Raw genomic sequence first — 23,513 nt, forward strand, 5'->3', positions numbered from 1 at the left:
AGACCATCTATAAACAGTTCGTGTAGAGTTTAGGAACTCTACCCACATCACATGGTCACGCCTACTTGCTTTGACACGACCCACAGAATGGCCGCCCCTCTTAGAATCCCTTCACTCTTCAATTCCATGTGCACTTACATAGGCCAACTTCACCAAATAAGCGAAGCGGGAACTCAGCCTAACAAGGTAACTTCTGTGCCAGCTCAAAAGGACTGAGCTGAGGGCCAAGATCCCACTATAACATCAAAGAGTGCACTCTTTTTACACTGACATCAGATGATTTCATAGTTTACGACAGAACCTGTTCTGTTAATTCCCGATACAGGCAGAAACCTCCCAAAAGAGTGGAGATGGTGTGTAGTAATTCTGTATTGACGTCACTGATCATTTTTCCCTTCAGTTCGTCCGTCAGTGTCCGCTTTCAATCGGTCAATAATCCATTCAGTAATGCTAAAGCAAAAAAACAAACAGGAGTGGATCCAAAACAGAGATGACCAGTAAATGGGATATTTGCATGTCCTGTGTGTTCTGTATCCACTCCTGCTTTTGGCTATCAATCCTGAGGCTTTTCTTTCCTTCTGACAGATGAAATAAATTAAACTAAACATAGTGGCAACATCATAGAAAGGATGGAGGGTGAAAACAGCATTATCAAAATCACAGGGTGTTCCGGGGAGACAGCGGTCAGTTGGCAGCAGCATGAGTAGGCTCCAGAGTGGCACAATGACAAATTAAGAAGGTGGCGGAAACATGGTAGGCCACAGAGTGGCACAATGACAGAGTGTGGAGGTGGCGGCAGAAGCAGCAGCAAGAGGCCACAAAGTGGCACAATGATAAGAGTGTGGAGGTGGCGGCAGTAGAAGCAGGAGCCCACAGGTGGCAGCAACATGGTGGCAGCAACATGGAAAGCCACAGAGTGGCCCAATTATAGAATGTGGAGGTGGCAGAGGCAGCAGCAGGAGCCCACAGAAGAGGAGGAAATGAATTCGTAGTTGAAATTTTCCATTTAAATTTGAATTTGAAGATTAGCCATATCCATAATACATTACAGTTTTCCAGAAAATATCGGGTCTTTGCCAAAAAAGAACTGCAAAGGTGGCAGCAGCAGCATGAGGTCAGAGGTGTGGAAGTGGCGGCATCATGATAGGCCACAGAGTGGCACAAAGATAGAGTGTGGAGGCGGCAGCAGCAGGAGCGCACATAGCCCACAGCCGAGGAGGCCACATACTGGCACAATGACGAAGTTTGAAATGAATTAGAAGTTGAAATTTTCCATATAAATTTGACGATTAGAGATGCCACATCCATAATACATTACACAGCGTGGCACAATGATAGAGTGTGGAGGTGGTGTCAGCAGCAGGAGCCCACAGAGTGGCACAATGATATAGTGTGGAGGTGGCGTCAGTAGCAGCAGGAGCCCACAGAGTGGCACAATGATATAGTGTGGAGGTAGCGTCATCAGCAACCGCAGAAGCCCACAGAGTGGCACAATGATATAGTGTGGAGGTGGCGTCATCAGCAGCAGAAAAAGCCCACAGGGTGGCACAATGATATAGTGTGAAGGTTGTATCAGCAGGAGCCCACAGAGTGGCACAATGATAAAGTGTGGAGGTGGCGTCAGTGGCCGCACTGAGCACCTGCTCTGATGCCACACTACTGGCAGGGCAGGTCAGCTTCTCTACTGCAAACTCCTCAAGTTGCGGCCACACATCAAGTTGGGCTGCCCAGTAGTCCATGGGATCCTCTACCTGAGGTGGTAAAGTGCTGTCTAAGTAGGCCACCACCTGCTAGTGCAGGGTCTGCTCCATGTCCTGCTGCTGCTGGTGACAGCTACCCTCCTCAATAGCCGGGTGAAGGAAGTTGCTCATTAAGGAATCCAGACTTAAGCTGCTGCTGATGGAACTGCTACTGCTCCCCCACCAGCACCCCAGAGCAGCTGTGGCAGTAGTACGTGAGCGATGACTGACAGGAATTCCCCGGTCAGACCTGACCGAGGATGGACAATGGCAGCGGCCAACTGTGTGCACCGTATTTATCTATAGTATGCCAGTTGTTCCTCCCTCTCAGCAGCTGAAAAAAGTCACCCATTTCTTGACCGGTAGCGACGGTTCAAGAGCGTGGAGAGCCAAAAGTCATCCCTATGGCGGACCATCTGCGCAAGTGACTCTGAGGGACTCCTGGCCTTCATCTCCACTGTATACTGACATGGTGCTTCTGGGTCATCTGCCTCATCTACTACCTCCTCTGGATGCTCCTGCTCCTCCTCTCCTGTAGAAAAACGATAAATTGCACCAGACTCTGCCTGTGCTCCAATCTCCTCCTCCTCCTCCAGTTCAGCCCCCACCAGACTCATGTGGCCATGAGATGTAGTCTCCACTTCTCCATTGCCCTTACCAGACAGATTTTGCAGCATGAGCTCCAGGACATGAAGCTGTAGAATGACCTTATTCATCCCGAAGTCCTGGCGACTGACAAATAATGTGGCCTCTTCAAAGGGCCTGAGCAAATGGCAGGTGTCATGCATGAGCTGCCCGTGGCTGATAATAAAGTTACACAGGGGTGTACTCCGGTCTGCTTGCATCATCAAAAAATCATTAATGGCTTTTCCCTGTTCATACAGGCAGTCTAACATATGGAGCCTGGAATTCCAACGGGTGGAAACATCGCATATCATACTATGTTGGGGTAGGCCGTTCTGCCGCTGCAACGCGAGGAGGGTGTGCTTGGCTTTGTAAGAATGGCTGAAGTGTGTGCACAGTGTCCTGGCTATTTTTAGAATGTCTTGCAGATGGGTGTAAGACTTCAGGAACTTGTTGACTACCAGATTGAACACGTGCGCCATGCAGAGCGCATGGACATCCCTCCTCGGTGCAGCCCGGACACCATGTTCCTCCCATTATCTGTCACCCTGGATCCGATTTTTAGTTATCGCGGAGAAAGCCACACATTGATTTTTTGTTTCATGACGCGGAGCAGTTTCTCCCCCGTGTGACTTTGTTCGCCCAGGCAAACCAGGTGTAGAACTGCATGACACCGCTGTGCCCTGCACATGTGTTGTGGAGGCTGATTTGGTTTTGGAGAAGGAGGAGGCAGACACTGGCGCAGGAGCAGCAGTGCGACAACGTAGAAAAGAAAGCGCAGTCTCTTTTGAAATTTGTTGGTGTGGCTAGGCAGGAAGCACATTCACCCAGTGGGCTGTAAAGGACATGTACTGGCCCTGACCATAGTTACAGCTCCACACGTCTGCACTGCTGTGCACCTTGGAAGAAACTGATAAGCTCAAGGACTGGTCCACCTTCTGTTGAACATATTGGTGAAGGGCTGACAATGCCTTTTTAGAAAAAAAAAATGTGACTTGGAACTCTCCACCTAGGTTCGGCACAAGCCATTAGTTCTCTGAAGGGTGCAGAGTCCACAACTTGGAAAGGGAGAGACTGCAGTACCAACAACTTCGACAAGAGCAATGTCAGCTTCTGTACCTTAGGGTGGCTGGACGCATAGAGTTGTCTCTTTATAATCGACCTGCTCAATGACTGCTGGAACCATGTGTATCGAGGAGCAGGAGTATCTGGACCGGAAGATGATGTCAAAGACAAACAGCTCCAATCGGCAGAGGTGCTGCAGCCTTGACTTGCTGAAACAGCATGTGTGCCACTGGGTGCTGCTGCTGTTGCTGCGCCTGCAGGATGGACCACATCTGACACCCGTTTATCCCAGGCCATGGGATGGTGACACTGCATGTGTTGGCGCAGGGCTGTGGTGTCAACGTTAGCTCCCTGGCCTCGCTTCACTTTCTGCCCGCAGATATGACATATACCCACGCTCAGCTCCTCTGGTGTCTTTACAAAAAACTGCCACACCGCCGAGGTGGTAATTTTACTCTGCACTGAGCGACTACTTCCGCCACTGCCTTGCTGAGCCCCTGTGCCACTGCTTACTTGGACCTGCGGATCGGGATTTGTACCCCGCGGATGTTTGGCTCATGTCCTCTCACTGCGGCTACCATGCTGACTCATGGCCACAGTAGCGTCTTGCTGCCTGCTCCGCTGCCTAACGAGCAAGCTGACACTCCCTTCGCCCAAAAATGATAAATCCCCTGCTACACCCGGCCCCCAAGTATCATGGCTACATCATCGTCAATTTGTTTTTCCCAGTCACTGCTACTCTCTTTACTGGTGTCAATATGCACAGCCTGCCTACTGCAGGAAGCAGTGGAAGTCTTCCCCACCTCTTTACTGCCAAGCAGCTGCTGATTGTCCTCAAACACTTCGTCCACGCTGAATAGTGGAGCTGAGCCCAGACCACCTAGTAGCTCTCTGGCTGTGGGAAGGGAACACGACAGAGGCTGGTTGAGGACAGGTGAAGGCCGCTGACTTGCTCCTGGGCCATGCCAACTAATTGTTGTATCTGACGAACCCACGGACTCTTGGCTGGGGTTGTCAGATGTTATATTTAAGGAATTGGATGACCTAGTCAACCATTCAAAAACCTTTGGGTTGTTGATTCACACCGCTAGATGACAACGGCAGTTCTGGCCTCACAGAGTCACCCCTTCTACACCTGCCACCTTTCTGTCTGGCATAGTGGTTAATCAACTAGGTGGAATTGACACGTAAATCTGGATCTAAACTTTAGCCACAAAAAGGTATGGGAATTTGCGTTATACAGATACCCCACAACGGACACCCTGTAATTAGAGCATAAATCACTGTATAAACTACATGGATTTGACACATAAATCTGGCTCTTAACTATAGTCACAAAAGGTATGGGAATTTGCGTTATACAGATACCCCACAAAGGACACCCAGTGAGAGGTCCACAAATCACTACAGCAGCTGCATGACTATAAAACAGATTTCTTTCTATTTGATTTTGTCAATAAAAATAACTGCTATTTGGGGTATACAGATGCCCCTTAAAGAACACCCAGGAATTGGAGCAGGAATCGCTACTGCAGATGCATGAATGTGAAACAGATTTCTTCCTACTCGATTTTGTCACTAAAAAGAACTGCTATTTGGTGTATACAGATCCCCCTTAAAGAACACCCAGGGATTGGAGCAGGAATCACTACTGCCCAGTACAGTAGCAGCAGCTAGACGCTACAGACATCACATGCAGGGTAAAATGCCAGGATTGCAAATGGCTGCCAGTTTTTATAAGGCTATGAGCCTGTGTGACATCACATAAGCCTGCCGATCGCTGATTGGCTTGCAGGTCTGCAGATGTCATCGAGGATGTTCCTTTCTCCTTCACCAATGAGAAAGAAGCTTGTAGCTGAGGCATCATCACTCTGCCCCACCCAACCCTAAGATGCGTGCCGGCGGGACCTGTGTGCTGAAGAGCTGATCCCTCTCCTCAGATCTGCATGGTGGCCTCCTGCACAGAGATATAGGTATTTACAGCAATACACTGCACTACATGCACTAGTGCACTCCAATTTTGTATAGGTTTACTGCCCCCCCTTCCACCGAAGATTTTCCAAAATGCATATTCTTCACAAAATGTTATCAATACAAGCCTCAGCTTTACCCCATTAAAAATTACATCTTACCTCACCTAAGTATGAAAAAAAACAACTTTCAGAAAATTAAAAACAATTTAAATCACCATGTTTTATCTCCATGATCACACCGACCAATAGACTGTGTTTTGTTCTATCGCATCTGATTTTTTTCCTGCTTCCCAGTATATGACACAGAATAGGATACACTGACAGAAATGCAGCTAATGTATGGTAACTGCACATCTCTTTTGGTTGTGTTTTCAATGCGTTTGAAACGCATTACAATAGCTTATGAGAGGTGAATTGCCTAATTACATTACTGTTTATTTTAACACAAGCGTTAACACAACATACGCGTTAACATTGCATTTACAATGCGTTTTCTAAACAGAAATGTTAACAGTAATGTAATTAGGAAAATCACCTCTCCTCAGCTGTTGTAATGCATTTCAAACGCAATGAAAACGCAACTAAAATGCAACTTTTGAACGAGCCCTCAGGTGTAAAACACAGAGCAGCCGCGGTATAAATACATGTGCAAGCTCCAAAATGTTCTTTCTAGTGCAAAGTCAACAGGAAACTGGTGCAGCCAGAATAATAGACCCAGGCCTATGTGTCATCGTAGTGTAGTCAGTTTCTAAGCCATATGTAGTCTCTGTGTGGTCTGTGTCATTCATTTTTGCGGAGCCACCAAAAATGTAAGGTTGTCACCAAGGTTGCCATAACATGGTTATGGGCAGCAAGGTGGCTCAGTGGTTAGCACTACAGCCTTGTAGACCTGGGGACCTGGGTTCAAGTCCCTACCAGGTCAACAACTGCAAAGCGTTTGTATGTTCTCTCAGTGTTTGCATTGGTTTCCTTCAGGTCCTCCTGTTTCCTCCCACACTACAAAACATACTGGTAGGTTGATTAGATTGGGAGCCCATGGGAACAGGGACTGATTTGGCAAGTTCTGTGTAGCGCTGCAAAATCTGTGTGCGCTATATAAATAAAGAAATTATTATTATGATGTCACTACCTAGTCCCAACTTCTTAACCACATGATTATTTTTAACGACACCCTTGTAGCAACCATAGCTTTACATTCCCACAGACTACAATTTAACAGCCGCTTAAAGGGGTTATCCACTCTCAGTAAATAAATGATATTGTTTGTGTAAGGAAAAGTTATACAATTTTCCAATATACTTTCTGTATCAATTCCTTACAATTTTCTAGATCTCTTGCTGTCATCCTATAGAAAGCTTCTATGTTTACGTCCAGAAGATAGAGACCTCTCCATGGTCTTGCGATGGACACACAGATGCATGAGCCATTAGTATCACACGGCTCTAATTACTCTCTGTGATAATAATTGGCCATGCACCTACCTGTCCATCACAAGACCATGGACAGATTTCTATCCACTGGAAGTAAACCTAGAAGCTTTCTATAGAACGACAGCAAGGAAAGATTTAGAAAACCACAAGCAATTGATACAGACGGTATATTGGGAAATTGGATAACCTTTCCTTACACAAACCATATAAATTATTTGCTGAAAGTGGCCAACACTTTAAAAGTTAATGGAGCACCACGGATACATTTAACCCCTTAAGGACGGAGGGTTTTCCGGCTCATTTCTCGCTCTCCAACTTCAAAAATCCATAACTTTTTCATTTTTCCGTGTACAGACCTGTGTGAGGGCTTATTTTGTGCGTAACAAATTTTACTTTCCCGTAATGTTATTTATTTTAACATGCCGTGTACTGCGAAGCTGAAAAAAAATTCCAAATGTGGAAAAATTGAAAAAAAACCGCACGTGCGTCACGTTCTTGTGGGCTCAGTTTTTACGACTTTCACTCTTCGCTCCAAATAATACGCCTACTTTATTCTTTGGTTCGGTGCGATCGCGGTGATACCAAATTTATATAGGTTTTATTGTGTTTTAATACATTTTAAAAAATTAAACGAATGTGTACAAAAAAGAAAAAAATTTTTTTGCCATCTTCTGACGCTAATAACTTTTTCATACTTTGGCGCACGGAGCTGGGGGAGGGGTCATTTTTTGCGAAATGAGGCGACGTTTTCATTGCTACCATTTTGAGGTCTGTGCGACATTTTGATCATTTTTTATTTCATTTTTTATGTTATGTAAAAAGGTGTAAAAGTCGCATTTCGGACATTTGGGCGCCATTTCCCGCCTCGGAGGTCACCGCCGGCCGTAACCGTTTTTATATTTTGATAGATCGGGCATTTTGGGACGCGGTGATACCTAATATGTTTGTGATTTTTACTGTTTATTATGTTTTATATCCGTTCTAGGGAAAGGGGGGTGATTTGAACTTTTAATATTTTATTAATTTTTTTTATTTTTTAAACTTTTTTTTTTATTTTTTTTTTCACTATCTTTTAGACCATCTAGGGTACATTAACCCTAGATAGTCAGATCGCTCCTACCATATACTGCAATACTTCTGTATTGCAATATATGGCATTTTTGCAGCACATTCATTACAATGAGCCACTGGCTCATTGTAACGAATCTGCAGCTGCCAGATAGCCTCGTGTCAAAAGAAGACACGAGGCTACCATAGCAACCGATCGCCGCCCCCCGATGACGTTCGGGGGCGTGGCGATCGAAAAAAAGATGGCGGCGCCCACGCGCCGCCGTCTTTTAAACGCCGCCCGCGACTTTGCGGGCGGCGTTTAGAGGGTTAATAGCCGCGATCGGTGCAAGCACCGACCGCGGTTATTAGCGGTGGGGGTTTTGTGCAATATGCAAAAACCCCCACCTCTGTATGAAGAGGACTCAGCCCGTGAGCCCTCTTCATACAGCCCTTATACCTCTGCGCCGTAGAGCTACGGCGCAGAGCGTTAAGGGGTTAATAATTCTTTTATTTATATAGCGCACACAGATTATGCCACGCCGCACAGAGCTCACCAAATCAGTCCCTGTCCCCAATGGGGCTCACAATCTTCCAGTATGTTTTGGGGTGTGGGAGGAAACCGGAGGACCCAGAGGAAACCCACACAAACACGGAGAGAACATACAAGCTCTTTGCAGATGTTGACCTGGTGTCAAAGATTTATTTACAGGGGTAATTTCAACTACTACTACCCCCAGTAATCTTACATGTTAAACTATACAGTAAATATTGGGCAGACTCTATAAATATAAATATTTTTAAGTGGTGCCTGGTACTTCAGAAACATTGCTTCCTTCTTCCAAATACAGCACTACACCTGACCATGGTTTGTACAGGTCCAGTTCAGACGTATAGAAATAAATGAATCTTGGTTATAATACCAGGAGGTTTTTGGAAGAATGTAGACATGTCTTTAAGCCCTCGGACAACTCCCTTAACCCTTAGGCCGGCGCCACACGTGGCGCTTTGTCTGCGCTTGCAAACGCAAAGGCAGACAAAGTCGCACCCACCGGGGCGGGCCTCGGCCCGATCGCATCGGCATTTCTATGGAAACGGCTGCGATCGGGAACGAACCGCCGGTGTTTTGCGTTAATTTTGAATAGAAACGCCGTTGCGATTGGGCCGAGGCCCGCCCCGGTGGGCGCGACTTTGTCTGCGTTTGCGTTTGCAAGCGCAGACAAAGCGCCACGTGTGGCGCCAGCCTTAAGGACGCAGCCATTTTGTAGCTTAAGGCTCAGTCCCATTTTTTGGATTCTGACCTCTTTTGTGCAGAGCTGAACCGGCATCGTCTTTTCGCAGAAGCTGTACTGCGCTGAGCGCTATTCATAGTACAGCTACAGCGCAGAGCACTAAGGGGTTAAAGGGGTATTCCCATTTCAGCAAATTAATGTTATTGTATGTATGTAAAAAGTTATACAACTTTCCAATATACTTTCTGTATCAATTCCTCATGGTTTTCTAGATATCTGCTTGCTGTCATTCTATAGAAAGCTTCATTGTTTACTTTGAGTGGACAGAAATCTGACCGGTGTCACACAGGTGCACGGCTCGTTAGTATCACAGACAGTAATCAGAGATGTGTGATATAATGAGCCGTGCACCTGTGTGACCAGGGTCAGATTTCTGTCCACTCAAAGTAAACAATGAAGCTTTCCATAGAATGACAGCAAGCAGAGATCTAGAAAACCATGAGGAATTGATACAGAAAGTATATTGGAAAATTGTATAACCTTTTATAATGCATACAATAACATTAATTTGCTGAAATGGGACGACCCCTTTAACATTTCTCTACCAAATGCCATGTTTGCATTGCTAAATAAAAGAAAAGCGCACTTTGCTATACAGCAGTGGCCAATACAGTTGTAATTTTAAGATGCGCTATAATCCACTTATCCATATGCAGAGGCCTAAAAATGGACTAATATTTACATGTAGCAGTAGGTGGGCCCCCATAATCAATTTCACTGGTGGGCCCTGGGCATCCCAGTCCGACCCTGCCTACACCTGTATGTAAGCAAATAAACCACACACTGAAGATAAATAACCCCCCTCATCACACTCCACAGCAGGAAATGGCAGGAGAGACTCTCCATGTCTTCAAGCTGTGCCCTCATGTGCTGTGCTGAAGTTTTACTGAAGATATAACTAAATATATGAGACAGGCAGATAGATAGATAGATAGATAGATGGTCACTGGTCAGCAGCATGCACTTGTGATGAGGTGACAGGAGGCAGGTCCTTCTTGCTGATTGTAGTTCTTTTGAGAGCTGGAAACCATGGTTGCTATGGGCCAAAAAAGGTACTAAATCAGGACCGAGAGGCAAAATACTTTGAGGAATGATTCCCAAGAGCACCTGGAGCAAAATTATGTTTTTTTTGCTCAGAATGACAGTTTAATTTTAAAGCTCAGCCCCATTTATTGTATTCCGACTTGCGTCAATTTATATGGTTACAAATTTTGAACACTGTTACTTATCAAAATGATTCTGAAATTGTTTTTTCGTCACATGTTGTACTTCATTTTAGTGCTAAATGTTGGCTAATAAGTTTTGCATTTATTTACAAAAAAAAAAAAAAAAAGATGGGCCATATGTATCACTCATTTTTTCTGTTGTTTTTGCGCCTTTTCATACTGGCCTTTTCATAAACGGCAAACTAGCCACGCAGCAAAAATGTTGGAAAACCATGTTTCCCTCATCTATCCAATCCAGATGTTTTGTTTCGCCTAATGATATTCATCACTTAAGACTTTTTATTTAGGTGCAAAAACGGGCGCAAAAACACTCCAGCCCGAAGGTGGCGCTAACTGAGAAGTAACACTGAGCCCCTGTGCAGAGCAGCTTATCCCGAGCAGCAGAGCTCAGCCAGACACTACAGACACTAGTTACAGACATTACATACACTGCAGACAGGACCTGCAGACTCTATTTACAGTTTATCACCTTCTATTTACAAAACAATCTGCAGAAGCCTCAGCTCAGAGCAGGACAGGAGAAGTTTGCAGAATTTTTCAGATACTACAGACAAGTGTCCCCCATGTAGCAGGATGACCACACTGGTGTCTGAGGTGGATACTGTGCAGCAGGCTGGATTAAAGGGGGGGCGCACGGGACGAGTGCCCCGGGGCCCCCACCACTTCACCCCCTAAAATGGGCCCCCACCAAGTGTGGTGATTCGGGCGGTCCCATTGCCCGGAATCGCCCACTCGGTGCTCCGATATTCATGTTGCTTGCCGCGCGGTAGCGGCGGCTGCCGGTACATGTGTGTCTATGGCAGCCGCCATAAAACACAGCGCACAGGATGTCAGCTTTGCTGTGCGGCGGCGAGGAGTGTGATATCCCGTGCGCTGTGTTTTATGGCAGCTGCCATAGACACACATGTACTGGCGGCATCCCGAAAGAGGAGCAGGAGGTCGCCGCGCATCGTGGGAACGGGAGGTAAGTACAGATTTATTATTTTACTGGGGACTTGTTATGAATTATGGGGTGCTGTATTTATAACTGCTGGGCTGTATATTCATGGGAGGCTATTGTATATTCATGGGAGGCTACTGTATATTCATGGGGGGGGGTGCGGTTTATTGGGGGGCTGCTGTATATTATTGGGGGGCTGTATATTCATGGGAGGCTACTGTATATCATTCGGGGACTGTATGTATGACTTGGGCTGTTTATTCATGGGGGGCATGCTGTATATTATTAGAGGTTTATGTATAACTGGGGGGTCTCTATATTTATGGTGGTCTGTAGGTATAACTGGGGGCTGTATATTCATAGGGGGATGCTGTATACTATTGGGGGGCTGTAATTATAACTGTGGGGGCTTTATATATCACCAGAGGGCTGTATAAATAACAGCAGGCTATATATATATATATATATATATATATATATATATATATATATATATATATAACTTGGGGGCTGCATATATAACGTGGGGACTGTATATATTAATTACTGAGGGATGTATGCTTATGAATTACTCTGGGTTGTATCTATTAATTACTGGGGGCTTTATATCTAATGCTGGGGGATGTATATATTATTACAAGGGACTGTATATCTATTAATTACTGGGGGAATGTATACAATAATTACTGTGGAATGTACATTTATATATTACTGGGGGCTGTAGACATGTCAAATTGTGCGATCATGGACCCATTTACATTTTTGTGCATGATGCCTAAGGGGGAAACGTGTCTTACATGGATTACTGACTAAGGGGGGACCCTACCTATTCTATGGATGCTAAATGTGTACCCTGTCTGGGCTATATTCTGTAGAGGGGCCCCCACTAGGTTTTGCGCCCAGGGGCCCCCACCAATCTTAATCCGGCCCTGCTGTGCAGAATTACAGGGGTGCAGCAGAAGATCAGCACTGGGGGATCCCCTCCAGGAGAAGCCACTGCTAAGGAGATGACTGGGTGCTGGGTGTCACACACCTGGGTGCTGCTGCTTACCTCCCAACTTTTGGACGAGAGAAAGAGGGACAAAAGCCACTCCCACTTTTACTAAACCACATCCATTGTCCCACCCACAAGCATAGTATAATATCAACCTTGACGGCCCACACATAGTACAATGCCCCTTACTTTGGCCGACCCACCCCCATGGACCCGTATAATACCCCCTAATGCAAATCTGCAACATATAAAACCCTCTTTAAATTTATCCTCCCTTTACATTTCGTTGTCCACTTTTATTTATCTCCCCAAACTTACACATGATTCTATCTGTATTCCTACCCCTTCCCCTCCTCACATGGTGTGGTCCCTGTTCTCTATCCTCCTCATAATGTGGCCTCCTGTCCTCCATCCACATCCTGTAGCCTCCTGTCCCCAACCTCCACCTGTCCTCCAGTCCCACAGTCCCCTCCAGAATCCTCCTGTCCTCCTTCTGTCCCCCAGCCTCCTAAAGCATCCTCCTGTCCCCAGCCTCCACCTGTCCTCCAGCATCCTCCTCCTGCTGGGTGCTGCTGGAGGACAGGAGGAGGCTGCCAGAGGACAGGAGGAGGATGGAGGACAGCAGCCTCCAGCATCCTCCTGTCCTCCAGCATCCTCTTCCTGTCCTCCAGCAGCCTCCTCCTCTATTCTCCTCCTGTAGCCTCCTGTCCTCCAGCCACCTGTCCCCCAGCCTCCACCTGTCCTCAAGCAGCATCCAGCAGCCTCCTCCTGTCCTTCAGCAGCACCCAGCCTCTTCCTGTCCTCCAGGAGCCTCCATCCTCCTCCTGTCCTCTGGCAGCCTCCTCCTGTCCTCCAGCAGCACCCAGCAGGCTCCTCCTGTCCTCCAGCAGCACCCAGCAGCCTCCTCCTCTTCTCCAGCAGAAACCAGCAGCCTCCTCCTGTCCTCCTGTAGCACCCAGCAGCCTTCTCCTGTCCTCCAGCAGCACCCAGCAGCTTCCTCCTTTCCTCCAGCAGCACCCAGCAGCTTTCTCCTGTCCTCCAGCAGCCTTCTCCTGTATTCTGCTCCAGCCTCCAGCATATTCCTGTCCACCAGACCCCCTCTGTCCTCTATCCTCCTCCTGTCCTCTATCCTCTCCCTGTCCTCTATCCTCCCCCTGTCCTCTATCCTCCTCCTGGCTCCTCTTCCTGTGGCCCCCTGTTCTCTTGTAGTAAATAAAAACCCTCAGGTTCTTACCACTCCTCGTTCCCCTGCAGTCATTCAGTATTCTTCTTCCAGTCCAACTGACTCGCTCTCCAACTTCAAAAATCCATAACGTTTTCATTTTTCCGTGTACAGACCTGTGTGAGGGCTTATTTTGTGCGTAACAAATTTTACTTTTCCGTAATGTTATTTATTTTAACATGCCGTGTACTGCGAAGCTGAAAAAAAATTCCAAATGTGGAAAAAATTTTTAAAAAACGCACGTGCGTCACGTTCTTGTGGGCTCAGTTTTTACGACTTTCACTCTTCGCTCCAAATAACACACCTACTATATTCTTTGGTTCAGTGCGATCGCGGTGATACCAAATTTATATAGGTTTTATTGTGTTTTAATACATTTTCAAAAATTAAACGAATGTGTACAAAAAAAGCAAAAAAAAATTTTGCCATCTTCTGACGCTAATAACTTTTTCATACTTTGGCGCACGGAGATGTGTGTGGGGGCGTTTTTTGCGAAATGAGACGACGTTTTCATTGCTACCATTTTGAGGTCTGTGCGACATTTTGATAATTTTTTATTTCATTTTTTATGTTATGTAAAAAGGTGTAAAAGTCGCATTTCGGACATTTGGGCGCCATTTCCTGCCTCGGAGGTCACCGCCGCCCGTTATATTTTGATAAATCGGGCATTTTGGGACGCGGCGATACCTAATATGTTTGTGATTTTTACTGTTTATTATGTTTTATATCCGTTCTAGCGAAAGGGGGGTGATTTGAACTTTTAATATTTTATTAATTTTTTTTATTTTTTAAACTTTTTTTTAAATTTTTTTTTTCACTATTTTTTAGACCATCTAGGGTACATTAACCCTAGATGGTCAGATCGCTCCTACCATATACTGCAATACTACAGTATTGCAATATATGGCATTTTTGCAGGTCATACATTACAATGAGCCACTGACTCATTGTAACGAACCTGCATAAGCCATGTAGCCTCGTGTCAAAAGAAGACCCGAGGCTACCATGGCAACCGATCGCCGCCCCCCGATGACGTTCGGGGGCGCGGCGAACGGAAAAAAGATGGCGACTTTGCCGGCGGCGTTGAGAGGGTTAATAGCTGCGATCGGTGCAAGCACCGAGCGCGGTTATTAGCGGTGGGGGTTTTGTGCAAAATGCAAAAACCCCCACCTTTGTATGAAGAGGACTCAGCCCGTGAGCCCTCTTCATACATCCCTTATACCTCTGCGCCGTAGAGCTACGGCGCAGAGCGTTAAGGGGTTAAAGTAAAGTGATTAATAAGAGGCAGGAAATTAACTTATCACAGATGGTTGTATCTTGTAACAATTCTAGCGCAACAGAATTTAGGCGCAACTACTACACACACAAAAGTGATACATGTGGCTCGATGAATTTAAAAAAAAAAAAATTGCATTTTCAAAATTCTAAATCTTTGGGCCACATGTATCACTTGTTTTTTCTGTTGTTTTTGCGCCTTTTCATACTGGCGCACCGTTTTTGCACCATTTTTGCGGTTAAATGCCAAACTAGCTGCACAGCAAAAATAACTAGGTTTCCCTCATCTATCCTACAAATCCAGATGTTTTGTTGCGCCTAATGATATTCATCACTTGCCACTTTTCATTTAGGCGTAAAAATGGGCGCAAAAACACTCCAGCCCCAAGGTGGCGTAAACTGAGAAGTAAGCACTGAGCCCCTTTGCAGAGCAGCTCATTCCCAGCAGCAGAGCTAAGCCAGACACTGCAGACACTAGTACAGATACATACCTCCCAACTTTTGGGCGAGAGAAAGAGGGACAAAAGCCCCTCCCCCTTTTTCTAAACCACACCCATTTCCCCACCTACAGGCATAGCCCATAGTACGATGCCCCTAACTTTGAACAACCCCCCCCCCCATGGACCCGTAAAATACCCCTAATGCAACTCTGCAACATACAAACCCCCTCTTTAATTTTATCCTCCCTTTACATTTGGTTTTGCACTTATATTTATCTCCCCAAACTTACACATAATTCTATCTGTACTCCTACTCCCACCCCTCCTCACATGCAGTGGTCCCTGTTCTCTATCCTCCTCCTGTAGCCTCCTGTCCTTCAGCCTCCTCCTGTGGTCTCCTGTTCTCCAGCCTCCTCATGTGGCCTCCTGTCCTCCAGCCTCCTCCTGTGGCCTCCTGTCCTCCAGCCTCGTCCTGTGGTCTTCTGTCCTCCAGCCTCCTCCTGTGGCCTCCTTTCCTCCAGCCTCCTCCTGTGGCCCCTTTGCTCGAGCCTTTTTTCCCGTCTCCCGTACTCTATTCTCCTCCTGTTCTCCAGTCTCCTCCTGCTGTCCCCCGGCTTCCTCTTATCCTCCAGCCCACACTGTCCCCTATCCTCCTCCTCCTTCAGCAACCTCCTCCTGTCCTCCAGCATCCTCCTCCTGTCCATCAGGCCCCCTGTCCTCTATCCTTCTCCTGTCCCACAGCCTCCTCCTGTAGGCCCCTGTGCTCCAGCCTCTTCATCCTGTGGCATCTTGTCCTCCAGCCCCCCCCCCCCTTGGCCCCCTGTCCTCCAGCCTCCTCACCCTGTGGCCTCCTGTCCTCCAGCCTCCTCACCCTGTGGCCTCCTGTCCCCCAGCCTCCTCACCCTGTGGCCTCCTGTCCCCCAGCCTCCTCACCCTGTGCCCTCCTGTCCCCCAGCCTCCTCACCCTGTGCCCTCCTGTCCCCCAGCCTCCTCACCCTGTGCCCTCCTGTGCCCCAGCCTCCTCACCCTGTGCCCTCCTGTCCCCCAGCCTCCTCACCCTGTGCCCTCCTGTCCTACAGCCTCCTCACCCTGTGCCCTCCTGTCCTACAGCCTCCTCTTCCTGCGGCCTCCTGTCCTACAGCCTCCTCATCCTGTGGCCTCCTGTCCTCCAGCCTCCTGCTCCCGTCCCCCAGCCACCTCCTATCATCCTCCTCCTGTCCCCCAGCACCTCTGTCATCTATCCTTCTCCTGTTCCCCAGCCCGCTCCATCCTCATCCTGTCCTACAGCCTCCTTCTCCCGTCCTCCAGCCTCCTGCTCCTGTCCTCCAGCCCCTCCCTCCTCTATCCTCATCCTGTCCTCCAGCCTTCTCCTGTCCGAAGCCTCATCCTCCTGTCACACAGCCTCATCCTACTGTTCCCCAGCAACCTCCTGTCCTCCAGCCTCATCCTACTGTCCCCCAGCATCCTCCAGCCTCATCCTATTGTCCCCCAGCATCCTCCAGCCTCATCCTATTGTCCCCCAGCATCCTCCAGCCTCATCCTATTGTCCCCCAGCATCCTCCAGCCTCATCCTATTGTCCCCCAGCATCCTCCAGCCTCATCCTATTGTCCCCAGCATCCTCCAGCCTCATCCTATTGTCCTCCCAGCATCTTCCAACCTCATCCTATTGTCCCCAAGCATCATCCAGCCTAATCCTATTGTCCTCCCAGCATCCTCCTATTGTCCTCCCAGCATCCTCCTATTGTCCTCCAGCCTCATCCTATTGTCCTCCAGCCTCATCCTATTGTCCCCCAGCATCCTACAGCCTCATCCTATTGTCCCCAGCATCCTCCAGCCTCATCCTATTGTCCCCCAGCATCCTCCAGCCTCATCCTATTGTCCTCCCAGCATCTTCCAACCTCATCCTATTGTCCCCAAGCATCCTCCAGCCTCATCCTATTGTCCCCAAGCATCCTCCAGCCTCATCCTATTGTCCCCCAGCATCCTCCAGCCTCATCCTATTGTCTCCAAGCATCATCCAGCCTCATCCTATTGTCCCCAAGCATCCTCCAGCCTCATCCTATTGTCCCCCAGCATCCTCCAGCCTCATCCTATTGTCCCCCAGCATCCTCCAGCCTCATCCTATTATCCCCAAGCATCCTCCAGCCTCATCCTATTGTCCTCCCAGCATCCTCCAGCCTCATCCTATTGTCCTCCCAGCATCCTCCAGCCTCATCCTATTGTCCTCCCAGCATCCTCCAGCCTCATCCTATTGTCCTCCCAGCATCCTCCAGCCTCATCCTATTGTCCTCCCAGCATCCTCCAGCCTCCTCCAGCCTCACCCAGCATCCTCCAGCCCAGCATCCTCCAGCCTCATCCTATTGTCCCCAGCATCCTCCTATTGTCCTCCCAGCATCCTCCAACCTCATCCTATTGTCCCCAAGCATCCTCCAGCCTCATCCTATTGTCCCCCAGCATCCTCCTATTGTCCTCCCAGCATCCTCCAACCTCATCCTATTGTCCCCAAGCATCCTCCACCCTCATCCTATTGTCCCCAAGCATCCTCCAGCCTCATCCTATTGTCCCCCAGCATCCTCCAGCCTCATCCTATTGTCCCCAAGCATCCTCCAGCCTCATCCTATTGTCCCCAAGCATCCTCCAGCCTCATCCTATTGTCCCCCAGCATCCTCCAGCCTCATCCTATTGTCCTCCCAGCATCCTCCAGCCTCATCCTATTGTCCTCCCAGCATCCTCCAGCCTCACCCAGCATCCTCCAGCCTCATCCTATTGTCCCCAGCATCCTCCTATTGTCCTCCCAGCATCCTCCAGCCTCATCCTATTGTCCCCCAGCATCCTCCTATTGTCCTCCCAGCATCCTCCAACCTCATCCTATTGTCCCCCAGCATCCTCCTATTGTCCTCCCAGCATCCTCCAACCTCATCCTATTGTCCCCCAGCATCCTCCAGCCTCATCCTATTGTCCCCCAGCATCCTCCAGCCTCATCCTATTGTCCCCCAGCATCCTCCAGCCTCATCCTATTGTCCCGAGCATCCTCCAGCCTCATCCTATTGTCCCGAGCATCCTCCAGCCTCATCCTATTGTCCCAGCCAACCCTGTCCTCTATCCTCCTCTCCTTCAGCCTCCTCTTTTACACATTTACTCCTCCTTGCTTGCACCAATTTGGGGCGTTAGCTGCAATACTTACCCCTGCTGTATGGAGAACGCTCTGTCTGTGACCCCTCTCCATACGCCCTTGCCTCCTGCTGATGTACTGTTACTCCAGTCAGTGGTATTGGGTTAATAGCTGGTTTCCAAAACAACCCCTTCAGGTTACACACACATACTCATATAAATACACTCTAGTCACACATAGGCACATGTACTCCACCATACACTGACATGTTACTCTATGACATAAGTGGCAGTCACCTATTCAGTCACTTATTGATGTCTCCTGTGGAGCCCTCAGTCAGCAGAGGGTTAAATGTGGGGGGAGAGAGGACACAGCAAGGAGCAGGAATAAGAGGAGTCAGAGCACATGGAGTAGAGCAGATTACTTCTTACTTGTGAGGCTGCTGTCCACCTGCAGCCTTGGTGTCAGGCATCTCTCCCTCTGTCCTCTCTGTGACCCAACTGAACGGAGCTGCAGAGGAGACTCTCACAATCTGCCCCATATCAGCTCATCTCCTGCTGCCGTGACCCGGGAGATTGTGTCTCTCAGGCAGAGACTGACACTGGGGGCGGAGCCTGCACTGAGGAGGCAGGAGACTCCGCTCTGCCAGGTATAATCAGTACAATCTGCAGCTCCTGCCGCATGTTCTCCGCTCTGCATTGTGTCGGGACCACAAGCCAGTTGTTCCGGGACAATGCAGAGCTTATCGGGACATTATCTTATGTGTCGGGGGCAGCGGGGCAGGTCTGAAAAACCGTGACTGTCCCGTCAAAAGCGGGACGGTTGGGAGCTATGCAGATAAGGCCTCATTAACACGACCGTGAGGGGGACAGTGATCTGGTCGCATGACTTGCGACCAGATCACAGCCCCCATAGACTTAGATTACTTCTGGTAGTGATGCGGTGAGCAAACGATGTCTCACCGCATCGTGACCAGACCAGATGGCCGCATCGCAAAATATAGAACATGTCCTATTTATGGACAGATTTGCAATGCGGCCATTCCAATAGAAGTGTATGGGAGTGTAAAATATCCGGTGTGCTTACGGTGCCAGAAAGGATCCACCGCATGCGGCCGTTCACTGTGCTGTGGGTTGCCGTGGAGACGCGATCACGTGACCGCTGCAGAACGTGACCTCAGCACTGCTGTCAGCTGAGTGTCTGAAGAGTGTGCAGAGCAGGAGCCTGTGAAAAGTAAGTTCAAAGGGTGTGCAAGTGTATGAAAGGGTGTGCAGTGTGCAAGGGGTGTGATAGAGTGTGCATGGGGTGTGAAAGGGGTGTGAAAGAGTGGGCATGGGGTGTGAAAGGGATGTGAAAGAGTGGGCATGGGGTGTGAAAGAGTGTGCAAGTGTGTGCATGGGGTGTGAAAAGGGTGTGAAAGAGTGTGCAAGTGTATGCAAAGATGCATAAAGGGTGTGAAAGGATGTGCAAAGATGTGTAAAGAGTGTGCAAGCCATGCAATGTACTGAGTAATTGAGGAAAAAATGCATGCCCCACATTCTCTATTGGTCTCTTTTTTCAGATTTCACTCTGTTCTCTGCCCTTTTTCATTTTTATGTTTCCATTTTTCACTCCCCTCCTTCAAAAATCTATAACTTTTTTATTTTTCCATGTACAGAGCTGTGTGATGGCTTGTTTTCTGTGTAACAAACTGCACTTCATAGCGATGGTATTTAATATTCCATGCCCTGAACTGGGAAGCGGGAAACAAATTCCAAATGCAGTGAAATTGGTGAAAAAAACCCATTTGTGCCATTTTCTTGTGGGCTTGGATTTTACAGCTTTTACTGTGCACCCCAAATTACACGTCACATTTATTCTTTGGGTTGCTACAATCACAGGGATACTAAAGGTTTTATTTTGTTTTAATACATGTGGAAAAATGTACAAAAAAATAAAATTCTTCATTTTGCCATATTCAGGCGCTAATAACTTTTTGGCCATCCAGCGTAATTAGGTGCCGCAGTCGTTTTTGTCCCCTGCACTGGTAAATGCCGCAATCTGTGCCAGCACCAACTGATGTGTGTATAATATATATATATATATATATATTTACACACACATTTATATGTATATACAGGCGGTCTCCTACTTAAGAACACCCAACTTACAGACAACCCGTAGATATATAAGCGGACCTCTGGATGTTGATAATTTACTGTACTTTAGCCTTAGGTTACAATAATCAGCTGTAACAGTTATAACAGGGGTCTGCAATGAAGATTTATTGTTAATCCTGATTCATATGACAACCCAACATTTTTAAAATCCTATTGTCACAGAGACCAAAATAATTTTGTCTGGGGTTACAAGTATACAGTTCCGTCTTACATACAAATTCAATTTAAGAACAAACCTACAGAACCTACCTTGTGTGTAACCCAGGGACTGACTGTATTATTCCCCCCTGGCCACGAGCATGTCCCCCTTGGCAACGAACATGTTCCCTACCCCCGAGCATGTCCATATCACCCTAGATAACAAGCATGCCCCCCTTGGCCACGAGCATGTCCCCCTTGGCAACTAGCATGTTCCCTACCCCCGAGCATGCTTGTCTCCCCCTAGATAACGAGCATGTCCCCCTCCCCCTTGGCAACAAGCATGCCACCTTGGCAACGAGCCCTTTTTTGTGTGTATGTTTGTTTTTTTTTGTCTTCCAGGACTGTGTATGCTGTGGACTACTTCGGATTCGTAGGATTGCGTCGATGACTGCCATTATTTTTACAAATAAAATGGTCAACAAGGGTGTGTCCGCAGTTTTTTTTCAATAAAACTTTCTTTTTGTTATTAAAAGTGTGGGTTTTTTTTCTTCGCAAGACTCTATAATTTGCCATAGTAGTGGTGCTGTCTAGTTGACGGCGCTCATTACTAAGGGCTGGCCTTAGTGTTTGGCATCTTTTTTTAGCAAATTTTCACTAATGCCGATACCATTACCCCGGTACCCACCGCCACTAGGGGTGCCGGGAAGAGCCGGGTACAAACCAGTACCTGACCGTCTATAGATGGTCAGGTAGTGGGGCGGCTGCAGGCTGTTATTGTTGAGCTGGAATAGCCCCCTAACAGTGGCCTATCCCAGCTCAGTAATGGCAGGCTGCTGCTGCTTTTTTGTATCTGGCTGATTTGGACAATAGAGGGGTACTCCCGTCAATTTTTTTTTTCATTTTTTGGCCAATAAATGAAAATAAATGATAAGGTGGACCCCACATAATTAAAAAAATAACAATTCTGACCACAAAAATGATGTAGGGTTCCCCCTATTAATAGAGTGGACCCCACGTCTTCTTTTTTTACCCAATTTTCGGCCAAAAAATGAAAAAAAAAATTGACGTGAGTCCCCCTCTATTGTCCAAATCAGCCAGATGCAAAAAAGCAGCAGCAGCAGCCTGCCATTACTGAGCTGGGATAGGCCACTGTTAGGGGGCTATTCCAGCTCAACAATAACAGCCTGCAGCCGCCCCACTACCTGACCATCTATAGACGGTCAGGTACTGGTTTGCACCCGGCTCTTCCCGGCACCCCTGGTGGCAGTGGGTACCGGGGTAATGGTATGGGCATTAGTGAAAATTTGCTAAAAAAAGATGGCAAACACTAAGGCCAGCCCTTAGTAATGATCACCGTCAACTAGACAGCACCACTACTATGGCAAATTATAGAGTCTTGTGAAGAAAAAAACCCCACACTTTTAATAACAAAAAGAAAGTTTTATTGAAAAAAAAATGCGGACAGACCCTCGTTGACCATTTTATTTGTAAAAATAATGGTAGTCATCGACGCAATCCTACGAATCTGAAGTAGTCCACAGCATGCACGGTCCTGGAAGACAAAAAATACAAACACACACACAAAAAAGGGCTTGTTGCCAAAGGGGGAGGCGGACATGCTCGTTGTCTAGGGGGGGACATGCTCGTTGCCAAGGGGAGTGGGAACCATGCTCGTTGCCAAGGGGAGTGGGGACCATGCTCGTTGCCAAGGGGAGTGGGGATCATGCTCATTGCCAAGGGGAGTGGGGACCATGCTCGTTGTCTAGGGGAAACATGCTCGTTGTCTAGGGGAGACATGCTCGTTATCTAGGGGGGGATGAGGACATGCCTGTTGCCAAGGGGGGACATGCTCGATGCCAAGGGGAGTGGGCATAGACGGCAATAGCGGCGCGGCGCAGATGCGGTGCCACACATGTGTGGCACCGATCCGTCCCGCACACCGCAAAAAGATAGAGCATGCTCTATCTTTTGGCGTGTGTGCGGCCGGGCGCTGATATTCTCTATGGAGGGAGGAGGGGCTGCCTCCTCCTCCTCCTCTCCAGCACACGGCGGTATGCCCGCACAGCGGGCATACCGCTGTGTGAATGTACCCAAATAAAGACACTACAGACAGGAGCTGAAGACTCTATTTACAGTTCATCACCTACTATTTTTCATCACCTACTACCGCTGTGTGAATGTACCCAAATAAAGACACTACAGACAGGAGCTGAAGACTCTATTTACAGTTCATCACCTACTATTTACAAAACATTCTGCAAAATCCTGAGCTCAGAGCAAGAGCTGAGAACTTTGCAGAATGTTGCAGATAGTACAGACAAGTGTCTCACATGTAATTCTGCGCAGTATCCCCCTCAGACACCAGTGTGTCTGAGGGGGATACTGTGCAGAATTACAGGTTTGCAGCAGAAGATCAGCACTGGGGGTTCCCTCCAGGAGAAGCCCCATCTAAGGAGATCACTGGGTGCTGGGTGTCACACACCTGGGTGCTGCTGTGTGTGTTATCTTCATTCTGGGATGTGGGAGAAGCAGAGAGGAGCTTGTAGCAGGATCAAATGTAAGTGCCCGAATCTAACATTGCGCCTTAACTGCGCCAAAATTGTGCCTAAACTGTGTTAAAGTAAAGTGATTAATTAGAGGCAGGAAATAAACTTATCACAGATGGTTGTAGCTTGTGATAATTCTGGCAAAACAGTGCGCCAGAATTTAGGTGCACAAAAGTGATAAATGTGGCCCTTTGCTTTTTCAGGCAGATAGATTTACCATCTAAATAAGCTGCTGAATAACATTTCCCATATTTATACTTTACATTTTCATAATTTTTGAAATGTCC

The 23,513-nt window shown here is 47.6% G+C and overlaps 1 protein-coding gene across 10 annotated transcripts in view; it reads right to left on the reverse strand.

Moving 5' to 3' along the window:
* ADGRL3 (adhesion G protein-coupled receptor L3) overlaps positions 1-23,513 on the reverse strand; it is a 1,100,912-nt gene that overhangs the window by 985,373 nt on the left and 92,026 nt on the right. The window lies entirely within an intron of this gene.

Source organism: Engystomops pustulosus, chromosome 1 (genome assembly GCF_040894005.1).
Source record: "Engystomops pustulosus chromosome 1, aEngPut4.maternal, whole genome shotgun sequence".
Taxonomy (NCBI): Eukaryota; Metazoa; Chordata; class Amphibia; order Anura; family Leptodactylidae; genus Engystomops; species Engystomops pustulosus.